General features: G+C 35.7%; 1 protein-coding gene across 1 annotated transcript in view; it reads right to left on the reverse strand.

Annotated features, from left to right (window-relative positions):
• LOC141429437 (uncharacterized) overlaps positions 1–6,788 on the reverse strand; it is a 60,792-nt gene extending 54,004 nt beyond the window's left edge. The window contains exon 1 of the mRNA XM_074089743.1: positions 6,640–6,788. The gene's annotated coding sequence lies outside the window, so the exon portion shown is untranslated. The remainder of the gene's footprint in view (positions 1–6,639) is intronic.
• Positions 6,789–10,028: the final 3,240 nt, after the last annotated feature.

Raw genomic sequence — 10,028 nt, forward strand, 5'->3', positions numbered from 1 at the left:
GACACGAAAATTATCCATACAAATGCAATAATTTTCGTGTCACAATGGAAAAAGTTAATGTAAATTTTAACTACCTGCTAACGCAGTTTTAACGGTGTGCAGCTTTTTGGTCTTCACCCTTAAAAGAGCCCTTTGCAGCCTACTTACGGAATTAAAGTTTTTATTTTAATTCAAAAGAGATCGTTCTGTCCTATTCTAAAACCGGCTTTGCCAAAGTAAACCGTTTAATATCACCTTTGCAAATCCCATCACGATTTTGGAACTTCACCAGCCACTACGTAAGTTGCCAGCGGTTCTAAAACTCGCGGAACTACACGTTTGTCTTGCTTGAATTTTTAAACAACTGACACAACTTCGCCGTCTCCTTTACGTTTTATTTACTGCGAACTATAAATTTACCGGTAATAAAACGGTATTTCAGAACACCGGGTTATTTTTAAAGGAAAACGTTTTACGTTGAGATGCGAGTTTGAAATTGGAATGGAATAAACTAGAACTAAGTGTTGCGGGATAGTGCAACAGAAGCTACGAGCTATTTTATCTCAATAACCAGAAATATTTATGTAACTTTTACTATGTATTTCAATAGACTTGATTTTTGATTTGGTATGCAAATGTAGATTAAATAATGCGAATACGGTTAGCAAAGTGCAGTGCAATGTGTTAGTTTTAATTAGAGCAATAAACATTTGTTTGCCTTTCTCTCTTTCTTATACTTTACCAGCTTAAGACACGGCTTTGCTTAGAACTCTTTTCCGGGAAGAATTTCGTGAAACAGTCCTCATTACTGTTTTCCATCATAAATAAAAACTTTGTACAAAATTCCACAGCTTTGGGCTAAGCGTGACTAGTCATTTTTGTTCATTTGATTTTTTTCTGTATTTTAAGAATTGGCTTATCGCTATTTTGCGAGAACTATACAGTTTTGCGGCTTTAAAATAATTAAAGTTCGTCTAAACCACTTCAGTCGTCTAAGGTTACAGACAGACGGGGTTATACTTTCGCCTTTATAATTTAGTAGGGATTAGTAAGGATGAATGGAGGTATACACTAGTAAAGATTGTGCACCAAAATCAGAAATCAATGCATTTTAAATGCCTACTCTCATGTCATCAACATAGCTAAACATAGCATTTATCTATAACTATCGTTTCGATTTAGTACAATTGAATAACCCTCATTGTTCGTTTTTAACGTACCCTATTAACAACATTACAAACTTAAAAACCTAAATTAGACCCGAGCATTGTAACTATATGACTCAGCGAGTGCTCACTGGCGATACAAAAGGTCAGGCTTAGTTTGGCTTGATTTACGCCAAGGAAGGAAACGGTATTAGACAATTGTATACAAGATTAAACGAAATTCGCGCGCTGCCTAAGGCTCATGATTTACGGGGCTCCTTTCCCTTTATTTGCCCCGGTTTTTTTTCTTTCAGGCTTAACTGTTTTCCTAAATAGCTAAAGGTTGCTGGAAAAGTCAGATTTTATCCATCTTGCTGCGATTCCAAATATTTATGTTTTTTATATTATATAATGTATAAATGACATGCCACAGGTTCATGGTTCACCTTAAGGGGTTGAGGGATGAAATATGGGGAAAACAAAAAAGCGGGTTACCTAATGGTAAATACCTAAGTAACACCATTTATGAACGATTGCAAAGCCAGAATATTACCGATATGTTAGTCACCTACAAAACTAAAATAGAATACCTCCTGTGCTGGTAATTTTATTGATTGCCTCATTCTCCACGCCACAATAATATACCAGCGCAAGCACTGCTGCTTAGCGGGATTAGCGAGTAAGATGCTGCTAGCAGTATGGACGGACCTTTCACAATTTCGGCTCTTGCAAAATTTCGGGTAAGTTATTATTATTTCGGCCTTTTGGAAGGCAAGCCACCCTACTCTTACCCTTTTTATAACGGCAACTACTTATGCATTTTTCTTACCTGTGTAATGTAATGTGTCACTGCTGTTATAAAGAAATTATTTCCTTTCTTTCTTCCTATGCTAGTCATCCTTTTAAAACGACACCAATTCTCCCTCTTACTGATCAAAGTAATTTAACCGTGAAGTTAGTCTCTTTAATTGTTTAATTCAGTTTGTTTATTATTTAACTGATTAAATTTGTCCCTCTGTCCTATTTTAAAATAGACTCCAGCTTCTTTAAAGCGCAAGGATAAAGGGAAGAAATTAAATGAGCGCCATTTTCTACGTAACTGACACAAACGTACCTACCTACTAGAATATGGTAACAATTGAAATTAACATGTTTAGTTCCTTGTGTGTGCGTGTGTGTGTTTTACCACTTCTAAGCTGAAACAGGTGCTCGTGTTGACAGGTGTCCATGGGCGGTAGTTGCTTCCCATCAGGTGACCCGCATGCTCGTTTTCCCCCTCTTTTATATATATATATATATAGGCCAAGTCGTGCGAAACAGCTAGGTACGTTTGAGTTGGAAAAAATATTCTTTCATGCAATTGTTTGTTGACCGTCCAACGCTTGGCTTGGTTTCTTCGGCCAAGTGTCGTAGGGTGAACAACCGCTGATGATGCTTCGGAGAGAAGCGAAACAAGTGTTCGGGATCTTCTTTATGCTTGTGGTGGTGGTGGTTCTCTTGGTGGTGGATTCAGTTACGTTTGCGTTGGTTATTTACGATTTTTTTTATGTAGAGGGAAGGTGGGTTAAATTGCATGAAAAAACATTTTTTCCAACTCAAACGTAGCTGTTTCGCACGACTTGGCCTCACTACTTGGCGGAGGAGCAAGACAGATATTCCATTTATTTGAAATTCCGAAAGTCGGAATCACGAATTTCAAAATATACTGATTTTTATAATTCCAAATGTTTTTAAACTCCTTATATGACTATTCCGATTTTCATAAATCCGATTTTTATAAATCCGGAAATTAAAAATATCTAAGGTTTTAAATTACGATTTTCAAAATTCCAAACTCTAAAACACCGAACAATAAAAAGTCCGACTCAATAATAATCCGAAATGTCAAAAATACGAATTTCGATTACTAAAATACCGAATTTCAAAATTCCGAATATCATCACACCGATCAATAATAAATCCCGACTTATTAACGTAAGCTATGTAGGTTAGATTAGCCTAAAACACAAGACACAAGGTCGACGGAGCTCCGCTTCGCGAAGCTCCTATTCCGCGCAGTTAAGGCGCTACGCACCTTGACGCAATTCTAACCTAACCTAACCTTACCTACGCAGGTCAATTTACCTAAATTTGATATTATTTGATTGATATTAGTTCGAGATTCGAGGATCAAGATTCCGATTATTAAAACCACGAAGTTTAGTTTGTCGAATTAACAATGTCATTTCGGAAAATTAATAGTCGGAATACAGTACTGTACTTCGGGCCAATAACATTTCGTGTTTTTCATTCTTCGGAGTTATAAGAATCGGATATAAAAAAAATGGATATGTTGTGATTCGGAAAAATAAATTTAGTGTTTTTAAGTAATCGGAATTATATGTCTTAGGAATTGTGAAAATCTGAGTTTTGAAAATCGGAATAAGCAAATTCGGAATAAATATTTCGGAGTATTTGGGTGTTCCCGAGATGATGTAATGACAAATAACGTTTCATGGCACTACCGGGTCACTCCAGGAAGTGATCCGCAACGTGAAGGGTCTGCAAGGCCTGGGTAAAGTTCTGGAGGAATCCAGAAGCTAGTACCTGCAGCCGATCATGTAAAATAAAATAGGCACGCTGCATAAGTCGTCGAGTTACGAAAAACCCCAAATCTGCTAATATAAATGACAAATAACGTTAACTATGTGGCTTCAAAAACAGGAAGAGTTCCTCAATCCAACGCCATGTTTTTTCCTTTAATTTCGAAACCTGATTAAGCATAATTAATTATTCTTGATAGACACTTCCGTATTTTCCGAGTCCCTTTTTTATTCATCCAGCTTGTACTTTTCCTCCTCTTACTTCCCTTTAAAAGCCTCTCGCTGACTCTCATCTTTTAAGTACTTAGACCTACAAAAAATGTTCAGCCATCGACTCAAATTATTGCTCGTTGCATGGACTTCTTTGTACGCAAAGGTAGCTAATAATATAAATTATAGCACTTACATTGCTTTGTTCATGTTAATCATTAAATTAAGTCTGGCAGTTGAAATAAAGCTCCAAGATTTTATAAAGTTCCTTTGAGAAATTACAAAAATTACATTGTGGTCTTTATGAACGTTCTATAAATAACTAATAATAATAATAATAAGCAACCCAGGTATTATTTCAAAGATTCAGCTATTACATACCAAATTTCATGTAAATCTGTCTTTATGTACAGCCTTTACAGCGTGAAAGAGTAACAAAGACAATGCGTACTCACAAACTTTAGCATTTAATTTTGCTATAGTGGAGAAGACGAAGGATTTATATATTTTTTATTTTTTCTATCACAGTGGAAGTTTTTCTACTTAGCAATCGTTACTCCTCATTGGTTCCACTGCCAGCGACTAGCACCACGAAATAAAATCCAGTTCATGAAACCATCGCTCTCAGGTCTTCCGAGTTGCCGTTCGAGTTTGTGGGACTCCACTCAGTGGCAATTTTGGCCCACAATGTGCCTATCAAATCGGCAAATCAAAATACTTATCATGCGACACATTTACACTTTACTGACCAAGTTCCAAACATGACGAGAAAACACTAGTGTCAAACAAGGGATTTATATATTCTCAATATAGCTCACAGATACATCGTCGCCTGCTACAGAAGTCATTATGGCGTTTGTAGCAATAACCAACAAAAGTTGGAAACCCCCGACTTTATTACTTCAAAGTTCAATATCTCAAAAACGGCTTAACCAATTTTGATAAAACATGTCTAAGAACTATAGCTAGAAAACCTGCTATCAAAAAAAAACCGCATTCAAATCGGTCCAATCGTTTAAGACCTACGATGCCACAGACAGACACATAGACACACATAGCGGTCAAACTTATATCACCCCTCTTTTTGCGTCGGGGGTTAAAAAGGTACAATCTTTCTACCACTAAGTAATCATAGACTAGGTCTCTTCTCTTCTAAATCGCTACGACTGATTGGTCGTGGTCGCTAGTGTCTACCCTCGTCATATACCATGTGACAGAAAGAAGCGGTTTATAAGTTTTTTGTTAACCCTTAAAGTAATTTTGTATATTATTCTATACATAACTTTAAAAAAATATTTTTATCATCTTAATCACGAAAAAACACCTCTTGTATTTTATGACGCGTTTCCGAACGAATATAAAATGTCAAAAACGGACAGTGACGTTTGACAGCCGTTCGAATTTGAACACAGTTGCACAATTAACGGAGTAATGCGGAGAGCTTTTACGTCAGTCAAGGTAAGAAAATTATTTAAAAATAGAAAACGGTGCATGTTGGGTATCGTTTTGCTTAAATATTGTTTATAAATAATAGACGCACCTTTTTTCATAAGTTTTTCAAACACTAAATTGGTAAAAGAGAGCGCGGCCCCACGTGAAAGTGAACTTGATAAGATTCACGAGATCTTCAAGTCTGGTGTGAACTTTAGCTACGTTCGATCTCTATTATTCGATCAATATCATCAATCGCACTCGAAATCGGAATCGCTTTCCCTTTTTTCCTTATAACCGTATCCCGGTAAAGGATTACGGTAGAAACAGCCTCAGGTCATTAAAAGGGCACTTGAGCCTCAAGAAAATGCATCAGAAGACTGAAATTTTCCTCATCTTTAGATGCATAATTAACTATAATACTCACATAATTAAAATAATGAAGGCTTAAATGTTGTCCTTGTCTATTAGGCATCCTTAAACAAAACGTTTTTTTTGCGTGACACAAAATTAGCGTTCCCAATTCAACTAACGCTAGAAAATTTAATTTGTATCGCTTAAAAATTTTCAGTGAGTCTGTTTGCATAGAATAAAAAAAAAACGTAAAACCGTTCTAGTTTGATTGAAACATAAACATACAAACAATGAAACAATGAACTTGCAAACTTTAACGTTTATTAAATATATTTAAGTATCCTTTCTAGGCTGACGAATAGTCGATCGCATTCAAGTTCCTTCCTTCAACCTTCAGTCATGACGTTAAAGTATCACGTTTTTACCATTCCGATGCCGATTAGATTTCCATCTTATTAACATGGATAGACGCAGGTTTATCCCGGATGTAACGTAATATTTACAGCTATGAATTCGGCTTCAATTTTTCCCATCATTTATTATTAACTTTCCAGAGAGACATTTCTCATTTTGAATCCCAGGAGAGAACGGCCGTCAGAAAAATCACATTGAATTGAAAAATGGTTTTCGCTATTCAAAGCCGTTTTGATAAATGAATAAAAGTTTGAGCAAAAATTACTAAGCAAATAGCTTAAGTATTTCATTAATTACTAGGTGTAATGATGAAGTAACTAAGAATATAAAATTAAGTGAGCTTTAATAACGTAGTTATTAGTTTAGTACGTAATTTTATTTTAATAGCCATGGAAGATGAATCCGTGTTTTATTAAAATTCTTCATGCGTGATCCCACACGACGACCATGTGATTCGTACTTTTCCATTAAAAACTTGTATTTCTTACATAATAATAAAAAATATACAATTAAAAAGAACTTACCACAAGAATCAGCAGCAACTCGCTTCACAAACATCCAAACTTCTCTATTGTTGCATTTAACCACTGGGGAGATCCGAAGTCGCGGACCGAACTGAACTAACGAAACTTTATAACAGTATTAGAAGAGCGCAGCACAGGTTAACGCTAGTACGATTCGGACCCAACTGAATTTAGGGATCCTCGGCCAGTGGAGTAACCACTGCGTTCATGCGCAAAACTGAGGTGGGCTTAACGCAATGTTCTGTTACTATCGCTCGTTTAGTCCGAATGTTGTTTGATTCGGCGAGGCGTGAGTCATCAATGTATTAGTGTCATGTTATGGTTGGTTTTATGATAGTATAGTTTACTCGGTCAACTAAGTGTAATCTGCATCTATAGGATATGATTTATATGTAGGTACATACAATGATTGTTTGCTAAAGTTATTTATGAATGGTGTTTTGCTCTAGTTACTGACAGCTTGACCTTAGTCGCTACTATTGACTAACAATAAATTGTGTTTTGATCAGATAAGAAACTAAACCGATTTTTGTGTGAATAAAGTGGTAGTACCTACTAGTTACTTAATTTATTCAGTTTTAGTTGATCACATTGCGCCATTGCATAAATCGTCTGACAAACAGGTACCTATTAGACATTATAAAATCACTCGTGCAGACTGTCTTTTGCCGTGAAAAAAAAATCTCGCGTAAATGTGCACTTGCCTTAAATTACAGCATGTTGTTCCAGCCGCTGTGGATATTTCGGGCATTTGAAAAAAATGTTAATCAGTTCGACCAAAATAAATCTTTTCGCTGACTTTTATGAGTGCGAATGCATGTACAGTGTTTATGTTTGCCCTTTTTAGGGCCGAAATATGTATGAGATTTTTGCAGTCAGAAATATTGAGAAATATTCATGTTATTTTAATGGATAGGTACTCGTATTAAGTGTACCTATTTACGTGTTAAGAATTCCATTTTAAAAATTACCTAAAAATAGGTGTAGGTAATGTTTTATTCTTTTTAAAAGTTTCTATTTTCAAAAATAGTTCATCATCATCATATTATCTGTAGTTGCCTCGATTGGAAGCGGCTTGCATCAACTGTGAACCCGCGATTTCAACCAAGTCATCAGTCCATCTCGTTGGTGGACGTCCTACGCTGCGCTTGCCGATCCACGGTCTCCACTCGAGAACCTTTCGGCCCCAACGACCATCTGCTTTCCGTGCTAGTTGGCCTGCCCATTGCCATTTCAACGAGCTAATTCGCTCAAAATAGCTCATTTTTAGGGTCCCGGAGCCAAAATGGCAAAAACGGAACCCTTATAGGTACGCTATGTCTATCTGTCTGTCCGTCCGTCAGCGGCTTTGCGCAGGGACTATCAATGCTAGAAAGCTGTTATTATGCACGGATGTATATGTAAACTATGCCGACAAAATGGTACATTAAAAAATTAAAAAAAAAATTTTTTTGGTGTACCTCCCATAGACGTAAAGTGGGGGTGATTTTTTTTTCTCATCCAACCCTAGTGTGGAGTATCGTTGGATTGGTCTTTTAAAACCATTAGGGGTTTTCGAAAACGATTTTTCGATTCAGTGATTTGTTTGCGAAATATTCAACTTTAAAGTGCAAATTTTCATTAAAATCGAGCGTCCCCCCCCCTCTCTAAAATCTAAACCAGTGGGTGGAAAAATTTGAAAAAATTCAGGATGGTAGTAAGTATATCAAACTTTCAGGGAAAACTATAACGGCTACAAAATACGAAATCCTTAGAAAAATATTACTTAATTTTTTCGTAATGGCTACGGAACCCTATTTTGGGCGTGTCCGGCACGCTCTTGGCCGATTTTTCTTATTATAAATTACTCGATAACCTAATTCGATTATTTATGGCTTGTAGACTTTTGTGTTATTAATAAAATCTTTGCCTTTGGGCTCATTAAGTGATTCGTTTTGACAAATCCCGTACATTGACTTGGTAACGAGGGTTTGGTGTGGGGCCTTCCTGGGCAATTAAAAGTTACAAATAAAAGATTATAGTTTAAAAAAGTAAAAGATCTTGCATCACTAAAAATATAATAATTACGCCAAAGTACTATGATCATTGACTCGAGTTAAGAAAGAGAGGGTGCTATGTGGGTAATTCCATTTAATTTTAATAAAGTGCCGCACGCTTTGCTTCATAAACTATGATTAAAAGTTAAGCTTTATTTAATTAATACCTAAAAGCAGATAAGAGGAGATTATTACAAAAATAATAATCTCCAAGCTCTAATTTAAAAACAGTAATCTCCAAGGTATATTGAATTTTAAGAGAGGAACGTTTATTTTTCAAATATTATTTTATCAGAAAAATAAACGTTTCTCTCTTAAAATTTTAATGTGTTATATTTTATACGTAATCTAAAAAACACATAAACAGAAAAAAAAACATCTCCGAAAATTACAACGTTGTTAAAATAGTTTAATTTGTTATTAAACACCATCACATTTTTGTAACCCAATAAAAGTTGAAATAGCACACAGAATAAAATCCTCCACATAAAACACCCGCGGTATTAAAAAAGTGACAGCTAATAAAAAATGACAATCGCAATTTCGCAGTTTCATCAAAAAAGCACCATTTATTCGGCGAGTTATGTAACAGGTTGTTTTTCGCGAAACGGGCTGCCACAAAGCACTAGACTTTTTTTCCCGTATAACGGACTCGCCGAACCACTGTGTATGCGCGGAAACCCAATATGTGGCAAACATAAATTGGATACGTGGCCAAAACTACAATGGTAGCACTGGCATCCAAATTAGATCACTGGCTGGATTTACCAGTGTGCAAGCGACCAAAGGTCCACATAAAATGGTTGCCGCTTAAATTAAATTCGTTTAAATACTGGTACATGTTCGTAATTTGCACTCATGCATTATTAGTTTTCGCTTCGAATGGTTATGATTATTAATTATTTTATTACTGATTTTCGATATCAGTATTGACAGATTGTTGCAAAGTGGGTTTTCCGTTAAATGAAAAAAATATAATTTTCGGGGTTTGCGTTGATTCTGCTTATAGTTAGTTAAGTAGTAGGTACATAACAATACCGTGAATAAATTATGACAAACATTCCCAAATTAAGATAGGTAATAATGTCGTCTGTTCCTCGGTCCTGTTTGTTCACAATTAGCAGTTCGTTAATGGAGAACGGGGCAATAATGAAAATTTATTGTACTGAAAATCTAGACAAAGTACAGTCGTGGTATTAAACAGTTTGTTAGTTCTCAAATTCTTTATTATACTGGACGGGGCTTTTCCCAACTTGGCAAGCAAATTTCTGCGTGGAAAAAGCATGATATTTGACATTCAAAATTACACAGTTAATTTTTGAACAAAATAGTTTGCCGTTTTTGCCTCGTCTA

This window comes from Choristoneura fumiferana, chromosome 7 (assembly GCF_025370935.1).
Source record: "Choristoneura fumiferana chromosome 7, NRCan_CFum_1, whole genome shotgun sequence".
Classification (NCBI taxonomy): Eukaryota; Metazoa; Arthropoda; class Insecta; order Lepidoptera; family Tortricidae; genus Choristoneura; species Choristoneura fumiferana.